The sequence below is a fragment of the Rhinolophus sinicus genome, linkage group LG05 (assembly GCF_036562045.2).
Source record: "Rhinolophus sinicus isolate RSC01 linkage group LG05, ASM3656204v1, whole genome shotgun sequence".
In the NCBI taxonomy this organism is placed as follows: Eukaryota; Metazoa; Chordata; class Mammalia; order Chiroptera; family Rhinolophidae; genus Rhinolophus; species Rhinolophus sinicus.
In genome coordinates this window covers 134787493-134799383 of record NC_133755.1, presented here as the reverse complement: position 1 = coordinate 134799383, position 11891 = coordinate 134787493, and positions in this window count along the sequence as shown.

The window sequence follows — 11891 nt, the reverse complement described above, 5'->3', positions numbered from 1 at the left end:
GGAATGCAATGAAGAGATCCAGGAGAGTCAGGCAACCTCATCCTTTAGGACTGACTCTGGGACTATGTGAGATGAGGCTGGATTCTACTGTCACCTGGGCAGTGCCCTGTAAGCAGCTCTTGGCTGACTGACACAAGCTATTTTGTGTGTGGATAGCAGTTCCAAGGTGAATGGACAACATCCTGTTTTGAAAACTGCTGTGCTAAGACCAGCAGATGAAAAGACTCTAATCGAAGGTGAAAACAGATCAGCTTCTTTGGCTGAATTGCATGCTGTTTTCCTACCAATGAAGGAAGAGCTAAGCAGTGATTGAAGAACTAAGCAGTGGTAAAAAGCCCCTATATTTGGGTATTTATTGACTTATTGGCAGCAACCGATGACCTAGCTGTATGATCACACAGGACTGCAGTGGAAACCTGGCCTCCTGAAGGGATGGCCATATGGGGCACAGCCCTGTGGAAACTTGAGATGTGCATTAAAGTAGGACAAGTCTATGTCCATCAAAGAACTCCCTTCCAGGTTTGGAAGGCGATTGGAATGGACCAGAAGATATCCCCCTATGCTTCCTTGAGATGACCACCTGGTGTTGCCACGCAGCAGCCTACTCATCTGTCTCCTTTCCTAAAGAAAGGAGAGTCTGTGAGACGGATCCTTTCAGGGACTTTGCTTCACCTTTGTGCTTATACCTTATGTCTCCCTTTTTGGCCCCAAAATATGGCTGGCCAGCCAATGACGGGTAAGATTCCCCATGGAGGGAACAACCCAAGCCAGGCGGAGCCGTGTGGGGACCATCTCGGGAACTCGGGGGTTGATAGAGGTGGGCACAGCCCCCCATCTTCCCCTGGCTAAGGAGAGCCTCTGCCTCTGTGGCTGCATTCCTTCCCACAACCTGCAGGGGAAGTGAATCAGTGATGTGCTCTCCATCTATTCATATGCATAAAGGTTTTGTCCCTTGGGGAGGTACATACATCCTGAGACTTACGGTTCCGCTGCCTGCAGACAAAGGTTATTGGCTTGAATCAGTTTCCTATTATAATGTATGGAATTCACAGATCTTGAGATTGACAAGCTTTATCTCCTTTACTTCCTCACCTGACTAATAAAAGCTATGGGTAGGCCCGATTCAGGGCTCAGTCCTTGAGGCTGGAGTCCCTTGGCCCCACTTGCACTCTATATTCTTTGCTGCTGTCTGTCTTCACCCTCATTCCCCACATCTCTTGTCATGCGGGACGCGACAACCTGGGTCCATGAAATGAGTGGACATGGGAGTCTGCAGCAATGAAAGATAGGCTAAATCTAGACATGTTCCTCTCATACCCTCTGAGGCACAAAATACCAACAAGAACTGTTTTGTCTGACAGCAACAGAGACAGACTGCACCTGGCTATGTGGCAGGTTACCTGGGGTAAGGCCCTGAGCTCAGCTGGCAAACCCAGTGATGCTTGTGGGAATCCAAATGGGACTTGACAAAGAATAGACACTGCTTCTGGACTGGGCTTTGCTTACTGCTGGGAGATGCAAATCCTCAGTGTTATGAAAGAATCTGAACAGAAGATACTGCACCAATTTGGGTGGCTGAGCATCATTTCTTCAGACCAAGAAACACACTTTGCAGCCCATAATGTCCCACAATGGGCAGGGAGATAGCACTAGTGTGATAAAGAATTGCATGGACAATCAAAACATTGGCTACCTAAAATGGGGGGAGATAAAGGCATGAAGGGCTGGCTTACATGCCTTCGCGAGTGTGTGCTTACACTCAACGCGAACATGAGTGGAGCTAAAGGAATGTTCCCTCTATGTAGGCTTCAGTTTTTCTTGGGGATCTGGGGAAAAGAGGTTGGGGAAGGAGCTGGTGTTCTTTCTTTTCCACATTGCCTCACTTTTTTTACCCCTGCTTGATGCATTGGTCACAGGGCCAGGACTTTGACGGCAAGGACTGTAAACAAGGACAATTTTAAGCAAGAAATTATAACTATGTTTTTAACATGGTGTCAGAATTCTCCAAGGGCCTGATGGGCAGATGGGCTTCAACCCATCTGGCAAAATTAAGGCTAATAGTTACTGCAGCTATGTTGCCTGGTGGTAAAGAGAGTCCATCAGTTCCGCTCTATGTAACTTTACTGTATCCGAATAGAAGTGGACTGTGGGGGAGGCACTCGCTAGACTAGTATTGCTCCCAGCGATCTAGACCAGCAGAGTGACCGAACCTAATGTCCCCTCCAAAGGTGGAAATGTTTCTGTGTAAATGGAGAGAAGGAAAGATCGTAGCAGAGGCTACTAAGGGATGAAAAAATGGGTTGTTTCATGAGAAAAAAATCCAATACTACACTAACATTTTAAAAGAGGTACAGAGTAAGAAAATGATACTGTCTTTTAGTTCAATTGTACAAGATGCCTGAAAGGGTGAAGCCATGTATTGCCGAAACCACTCCTGCTTTTGAAGCCTGATCAGATCAGATGGAAGCCTGTAACCCTGAGTGGCACCATGGGACTCATTTTCATATGACATGATGATGATGTGGCTATTTAATGACTGAGATTCTAGTAACGTGCTAGTAACGTGCCTTTTTACTTTTATGATTGTTTTGCTACAAGCGATCTGTGTTTGAACACCAGAAGATGGTCTGTAATATTGTGATTTATAAGAAACGTAAATTAGGTCATTCAGGTGACTAAAATGTATTTCTCATATGTATTTATTTCTTGTCCACAATTCTTGGTTCACAACTCCTGAAACTCTTGGAATTTTTAAGTGTTGAGATTGAAAAAGGTGTTTTTTGTTGTTGTTAATTAAGTGACTTTTGCAAAGCAAAAGGCTGCTTGGGAATGGATTGAACCATGTGATCAGAGGGTTAGAACTGGCACGTCCCCACCCCAACCTCCTTCCTTACCTGTGGGGAAGGGAGAGGAGCTGGAGTTTGAATCAAAGAATCTAATCCAATGGCCAATGATTTTGTCAATTCTGAGGTCTGACAATTAAGTTTGTGAACTCATCTTAGCAAAAGTGCTACATATCTCATTGCTGAACATCACAATGGTCACCTTTGAAGTAACCCCCTTGGGAAGATATGCACTGATGCCAGCGCCTAGTCCACCCTTCAAAGCAATTTTGGAACTCTTTTTCTGGAATGGCCTTCGGAGCTGTCATCGTATTACCCTTGATGTCCTGAATGTCATCAAAATGTATTTCTTTCAATATTTCCTTTATCTTCAGATAAAGAAGTCATTGGGGGCCAGATCAGGTGAGTAGGGAGGGTATTCCAATACAATTATTTGTTTACTGGCTAAAAACTCCCTCACAGACATTGAGTGCCATGTGAGCTGGTGCATTGTCGTGATGCAAGAGCCATGAATTTTTGGCAGAAAGTTCAGGTCTAACTTGTTTTAAATTAATTATTTTTTTCACCTAACTTTTTCAAACAGCCTTTTTAGTACTTCCAAATAGTAAACTTGGTTAACTGTCCAGCTGGCACAAATTCATAATGAATAATCACTTTGATATCAATAAAGGTTAGCAACATCGTTGCAACAAGTTCACAAACTTAATTTTCAGACCTCGTATGGCTATGTAACTAAGCCGCCATAAAAAATCAAGAGGGTGGGGTTCGGAGAGTTTTGGGGTTTGTGAGTTCATGGAGATACATGGAGAGTTGTACACCTGGAGAGGGCATAGAAGCTTTGCTCCCTTTCTCCACACCTTGCCCTATGCATCCCTTCCATCGGGCTATTTCAGGGTTATATCCTGTTACAATAAACCATTGATCTAGTAGGTAACATATTTCTCTGAGTTCTGTGAGCCATTCTAGCAAATGAAGCAAACCTAAGGAGGGGTACGGGAACCTCTAATTGTACAATCATTCAGTCACAAGTACAGGTGACAACCTGGACTTATGATTGACATTCTGAGTTGAAGGAGGTTGTTGGAACCTTCAATCAGTGACCAATTGTCTAGAAACACAGGTACCTGGGTTTGTTTCTGGTACCTGATGTGTATGTTGGATGGGCGAGTGGAGGCAGTCTTGTAGGACTAAACCCTTAACCTATGGAATTTCACATTATCTCTGGTTGGATAGTATCAGAAATAAGATGAATTCTTTGACATCCTGCAGGTGTCCTGAAAATTGTTTGTTGATGTGGGGGGAACTCCCCCCACCTCCCGCACACACTCATTGGAATTGGGTCTGGAAACCCAATTGGGGGGGGAGGGGGGGAAGAATTGCTCTGCGATTGTTTAAAAAAGGAAATACTTTCATTCCTTTTAAATTTGCTCTTCATATGAAGTAAAATCATTATGAAATCAATTATAAAGAAAGGATGCAGTAAATAATTTATTCTGTGTAGTAAATTTGAGTACACGTGTAGTTAAGATGCAAACTGTTGGAAGAGTAATAAAAATTCCTATTCTACCTGTAACAGCAGTACTTTCAGGTCTGGCCCAGTCACTCTTGTGTCAGCAAAGGAAGTGAGTGGAATAACATGTTGCTTTGAGAGAACATATAAACTAGTGGCAATTTTTGAAAGCAAATATTTCAGCTGTGTTTTTTTTTCATGTGTGGTTTAACAAATATGCAAGTGAGATACTAGACGTGCAGAAGAAATTCATGACAGAAAGCGATGTCAATCATTTTTCCGTTCTGGGGGGAAAATGTGCCTGAAAAATCCTGGAAATCACTCATCCGTTTACACTGCAATCCACAGAATCTTTGAAAAGGTCAGACATTTGGTGAAGTCAAATAAGCAATTAACTGTCAGAATGAGAGCTAAAGAAACAATTTAGACAAAGATGTATAGGTATTCCTAAAAATGAAACTCCAGAAATGAAGCAAGTTCTGAAAAGTTCATGTGCTTTGTACTGAAGACCAGGGAGAGAGAAGTTGTCACATTAAGTCGGAGACATGAGGGTTCACCCCCCAATGCTCCCCACCCTAGCCAAGGTGTGGAAATATAATATATTAAAACATAGAAATCAGTGGTAAAATGAGCCATATTTGGGATGATGTGGAAAGAAACCATCCAAATGGGAGTGGAACACACCACTATCCCTGACCTGAGATAAAAGGTTACACCAAAACATTGCCCATGGGTACAATGTAGATTTGTTTCTTTGATACCCATGACTTTGCTCATGAAACCAATGAGGTTAACCTGTCCATCAATTGGACTTATCGTATAGAAATTCCATGGTGTCTGAGTGCTTCTGTGTGTGTGATCGCATGTACACACTGCGTAGCTCAGGCTCACTGCTGTGCTCTTGCTGAGAACACCTTGGAGCAACAATGACAGAACACAACTTCACCAGCTGCTCTGCTCACAACCTCACACTGACTCTGAATTAGCCCACTCTCAAAGGACATACACTTGTTGCTTGAGAAAGAGCTGCTGACTCTGAAAGTAAATCTCATAAAAGGAGTTCCCCCTCAGATTTTTGAGCAATTGCTGTATGTCATTAGAATAAGTTTATTTTCTTCCAGAGTGGCTACTTGAAGGGGACAATACTCATTTAAGGGAATAACTTCTGATACTTTCATTTGACGTATTTGCTGAAAGAAAACCCTAAAATCGTATGCACATGTACTCATAAAAATGAAATGAATGTATAAATCATCCAGCTGTAAATATTGAGTGAGGCGAATCTGTCTTTATTTCTACATTTCTAACTTTTATGAAGTATCTCTTGTGTTGCCTGCTACTTTTTCATCTGAATTCCCTGGTCAGGCTCCAGTCATAATTTGAAAGACAAATATAGCAGTCATATAATGGTTTTTTAAAGACTGTTATTATGTTGTCTTTGAACTACTGCCACATATGTCTTTCCTGTGATTATTTTTCTGTAGAATTTGGAAATGCTTCAGATATGAGTGTTTTGTTTTTTGTTTTTCCTAAAAGCATGGTGTTTTCTCATATCATTCTATCTGAATTGTGTGCAATGCCAAGGGCGTATTCCAAATCCTCTGTCCCTCATTCCTCACATCAGCAACTCTGCTGTGTCTGTTTCCCATACATCTCTCCGCCATCCCCACCAAACAGCTGTCATCTTCTGACTGGTTTGGATACTAGCAGTGGCTTTCTCGGTGCTCTTCCTACTTCTGCCTTTGCTTCCTACAAACCTGTCTCCACACAAGCAACCTGCTGTGTGATGCTCTTAACACGCATGGGTCATGTTGCTCTGCTGTGTAAAACTCTCCAGTGTCTTCTCATGACACTTGAACATTTCCAGCTCAGGACCTTGCTCTCTGCCTCCCCCTCCAACCTCATCTCAAGGCATTCTCCACTGAGTTGCTCACAATGATTCCAACTACACTCCTCCTGTCTTGGACTTGGCCTGGTTTGCTCTGGGTGGAATGCTTTTCCTTCTGAACTTCTCATGGCTGGCTACTTCTTGTCCTTCAGATACCAGTTTAAATGCCATATCCTCAGAGAGCTCATTTCAGGCTTTCATTAATCTAAATCCCTCAGTCTAAATTAGCTACCTAGTAACTCTCCATTGTATCACCAGGCTTGAATTCTCTATAATACTTAGTACTCTAATATTTTTCTTCTGCAGGTATTCTTGTTTATTGCACATGTCCCCCCACTAAAATAGGTCCATGGGAAGCAGAGATGTGAACTTCTCTGACTCCCCACTGACTAAAAGTCTGCTAACATAGACATTCAATAAAGATTTGTAAAATAAATGAATGGGTATCAAACATGAACCGCTTCTTGAAAATCTTGCAATTTTTTTATATCCGATCTCTCTGACCATTTATTCTGTTAGTCTTATTCCAGTCCTACTCTATTTGTGTGGCTTCTATAAACCTCAGTTTTGAGACCCTTGTTATCTTTATATGATCCATCTTTTCAGAATGGTTAAGAGACTGGGATGTAAATCATTGAGTCGAAAATAGTATGTCTACTCCTCTGTGTAACCTTGGGAAAGCAAATTATATTTTTAAGTTTTATTTTCCAATCAATAGAACAGGCTACTAATACTGCATGTATTTCCATTATTAAATGAGGTAATAATTGTAAAATGGTCAGAATTGTGCCTGGCGTATAGTAAGAAGTAAGGACATGCTATCTATATATTTTTTATTAAGACTACGTGTTTGGAGCAATTTTAATTTCATAGCAAAATTGAGGGGGAGGTACAGAGATTTCCCATATGCTGCCCTGACCCCACAGATGCATAGCCTTCTCCATCATTAACATTTGTCACCAGAGTAGTACGTTTGTTATAATTGCTGACCCTGCATTGATACACCTTAATCATTGAAAGTCCATAGTTTACGGTTCACACTTGGTGTTGTGCATCCTATGGGTGTGGACAAATGTATAATGGCACGTATCCATCACTATGTTATCACACCAAGTGTTCTCACTGTCCTATAAATCCTCTGTCCTTCACCTATTCATCCTTTTCCCCTCCCCTGTATCAATCCTGGCAACTGCTGATCTTTTTACTACTTGTATAGTTTTTCCTTTTCCAGAATGTTGTATAGTTGGAATCATATAGTACATAGCCTTTTCAGATTGGTTTCTTTCACTTCATAATCTGCATCTAAGCTGCCTTCATATCTTTTCATGGATTGATAGCACATTTCTTTTTCATGCTGAATAGTATTCTGTTGTCTGGATGTAGAATAGTTTGATTCATGTACCCACTGGAGGACATTTTGGATTGCTTCCAGGAAAATATGAATAAATCTGCTACATATATCCATGTGCAGATTTTTGGGTGGGCATAAATTTTCATCTCTTTTGGGTAAACACCAAAGAATGCCCTAAGTATATTTTTATCTTCAGTATTTCTGTGATAGTAATTCTTTATTATCTTGTTCTCCACTATATGCTAGAGACTCTAGTATGTTTGTCATTGATAAACACCACCATCAACAGGAAGTATAGCAGATTTGGCAATCTGGAGACTTGACTTGTCATCAGTTAACTAAGAGACCCTAGTAAAATCACTTTGTCTTTCTGAGATTAAGTTTTTCCTTCTGTAAAATGAGTGTGGTTAAATCACACTCATTATAAAATTTTTAAAACCTTTGTAAAACAATTGTAGCAGTGAAACCATTTCCCAAACTTATACTGAACTCCAATTTTAATAATATGCTAAACTAGAGTTTCTCTAGTTAAATGAGTTCAGCCACAAGCCAGGGTCTGCATGATCGTCCCCTTCTCCTCCTTCCTTTTTACATCATGGCAGCCCCCAAGCAAAACCCCTGAGTTGTGCTTTTTTCTTTATTTTGTGCCTTTCTATTTTGTGAACATTTTCAATGAATATTACTTTAGTATTTTATTTTTAATCACTAGCCACAGATGATTTAATTTTTAATTCATTTCTATTTATAAATTGCTACCTCATCTTCTACAGTTCATAGCTGTAGGCTTCATAGCTGGAATAAATATCTATTCCGTACATGTGTGAAGTTGATTTATAATCATGGCATCACTCAGTTCACTTTGGTTGACTTTGTTTTGTTCTTACTGGTTGGGATATCAGATGATAATGGCTGTTCCCAAGAGTATACGTTCCAGTAACTGCTCTTACAATGGAGAACTGTTTTGCATATTTTACATAGTACATATTTGTTAAAGTAAATGTTCGAGAATATTCACTTAGCCATATTCTGTGAGTACCTACAGTATCTATGCCCTGCAAAAATAATTAGGAAGGTACATTTCTGTGTATATTGTCCTTCCTGTCTTTTCATGAGACAAATGTGTGTGTATGATTCTGGAATCTGTTCCGTTCAGTGTTTATCCAAATCCTCATCTGAAATGTCTCATACTAAGTAGGATTCCTTTTTTGTCTAGAAAAGTCCTTAGCTTGATAAGTTCTTATACATTTGGGATAGATACCCACTGAAAATTAATTCTGTATTTAACCTAATCATAAAGTAACTCTTCTAGAGTAATACATCTTTTTATTTTTAACCTAAAAAAGATCACTCCCTAAAAGATCTGTTTTGTTGGATTTAGTTTTATGTATTCAGGTTTCTTAAAGCAAAGTGGACATGAATATTAAGTATTATCTCCTTTTGCTTCTGTTCTTCTTTTCTGATGTTTGGTAGAAACTGTGACTAATGTGTTGCCATCACTGTACTATTATTTTTAATGTAGTGCTGAATTCTAATTACACTTTCCTTTGAAAATTTTTACCCTCCAGTTCTACATTGTTTTTAGCTTTCTTTCATGTGGATGGGCAAAAGTGGAAAGTAAACATTTCAGGTAGAAGATTTAGTTCTCTAGGTTTCTCATCACTTTTCCTGCTTGCAAATCTGTGTTCCATAGAAAAACCTATTTTCCCCTTTTTGTTAAAGGTATACACACATTACAGAACACTGTATTCTGGGATGAGCCAAATGGAGAGATGGATTCTGAAATCCCTGGGTGTTCCTGTAACACCCCTACCCCTCTAGCCCACCGTGGCATTGCCAGTCTCTCAACCAACCCCTGCCCTATACCATCACTGTCTAAAACAGTGGCCCTATGTGTCACTTGGACTGTACACTAGGCATGGTTCCAGCAGAATGAATTATATTCCTTACCACTGCTCTCTCCTACAGGGTCTTTCTCTCCCTTTTTTGATATTTTTACATTGCATACACTTACTCTCTGAGATACTAGATTTTACTTACATATCTCTTCGTCTGTCCTCCACCCTCCATTAGGATGGAAGCTCCATGACGATGGGTATGTTTTCTGTTTTGTTCCCTCCTCTAGCTCTAGTTTTTAGAATAATAACAAACACATATTGCAAACTTAGTATTTGCTGAAAGAATGAATTAATGAATAAGTAAATCCCCTGTTGTTTACTGTAAATATCCCTCTCCTCTGAATTCCTCTAGATGATGTTTATGAAAAAAAATTGTGCATTAGTTAAAATGTTAGCTGCAGCAGCCGATAAACCCCTAATGTCAGTAACTTGGCACAATAATTTATTTCTACAAGGCTCCCACAAGAAATCTAAATGAGTGCTTATGGTCATCTGGAAGCTCTACTCCAAGCAATGACTTGGAAATCTAGGCCCATTCTGCCAGTCTCTGTCATAAATGAGCACATTTCCATTAATGGAGCATTGTGAATTCAGTAAAACTTGCCTAAACTGTCTCTGTGTTATTCCAACAAGATTCTACTCCAAAGAGATCAGTGGAAATGATGCCCAGAGGCCAGCCTCATTGTTGAACCTGAACAAACTCCTGCTTGTGAAAGTGTCTTTAGCGATGCGTTAGTAGATTCTCTTCTTCTCTTGATTTTAGGCATATTTTTAAATAGTTTTTTTTTCTTTTTTCTTTCTATTTATTTATTTTTAAAATTAAAGTTTATTAGGGTGACAATTGTTAGCAAAGTTACATAGATTTCAGGTGTACAATTCTGTATTACCTCATCTATAAATCATATTGTGTGTTCACCACCCAGAGTCAGTTCTCCTTCCATCACCTTATATTTGATCCCCTTTATCCTTATCTACCATCTTCCTCCCCCCTTACCCTCTGGTAACCACTAAACTATTATCTGTGTCTATGAGTTTTTGTTTCTCATTTGTTTGTCTTGTTCTTTTGTTGTTTTCGGTTTATATACCACATATCAGTGAAATCATATGGTTCTTTGCTTTTTCTGTCTGAATTATTTCATTTAACATTATAATCTCAAGATCCATCCATGTTGTCACAAATGTTCCTATATCATCTTTTCTTACCGCCGAATAGTATTCCATTGTGCACATATACCACAACTTCTTTATCCATTCATCTATCGAAGGACGTTTTGGTTGTTTCCATGTCTTGGCCACCGTAAATAAAGCTGCAGTGAACATTGGAGCACACGTGTCTTTATGGATAAATGTTTTCAGATATTTTGGATAGGTACCCAGGAGAGGGATTGCTGGGTCATATGGTAATTCTATTCGTAATTTTTTGAGGAACCTCCACACTGCCTTCCATAACGGCTGCACCAGTCTGCATTCCCACCAACAGTGTATGAGGGTTCCTTTTTCTCCACAGCCTCTCCAACACTTGTTACTATTTGTCTTGTTGATGATAGCCATTCTGACTGGGGTGAGGTGATATCTCATTGTGGTTTTATTTGCATTTCTCTGATGATTAGTGATGTTGAGCATTTTTTCATATGTCTATTTGCCATTTGTATGTCCTCTTTGGAGAAATGTCTCTTCAGGTCCTCTGCCCATTTTTCAATTGGGTTGTTTTTTTGTTGTTGAGTTGCATGAGTTCCTTGCATACTTTGGATATTAGCCCTTTACTGGAAGTACTGTTTGCAAAAATCTTCTCCCATTCAGTTGGTTGCCTCCTTATTTTGTCAATGGTTTCACTGGCTGTGCAAAAGCTTTTAAGTTTCATATAGTCCCATTCATTTATTTTAGCTTTTACTTCCCTTACCTTTGGAGTCAAATTCATAAAATGCTCTTTGAACCCAAGGTCCGTAAGTTTAGTACCTATGTTTTCTTCTATGCAGTTTATTGTTTCAAGTCTTGTGCTTAACTATTTGATCCATTTTGAATTAACTTTGGTACATGATGACAGATAGCAGTTGTTTCATTCTTTTGCACGTGGTTATCCAGTTCTCCCAGCACCATGTATTGAAGAGGCTGTCTTTCCTCCATTGTATGTTTTTAGCTTCTTTGTCAAAAATTATCTGTCCATATTTATGTGGTTTTATTTCTGTGTTCTCAATTCTATTCCATTGGTCTATGTGTCTGTTTTCTGCCAATACCATGCTGTTTTGATTATTGTAGCCCTGTAGTACAAGCTAAAGTCAGGGAGTGTGATACCTCCAGTATAGTTCTTTTTTCTTAAGATTGCTTTGGCTATTCGGGGTCTTTTGTGGTTCCAAACAAATCTGATGATTTTTTGTTCTATTTCTTTAAAAAATGCCATTGGGAT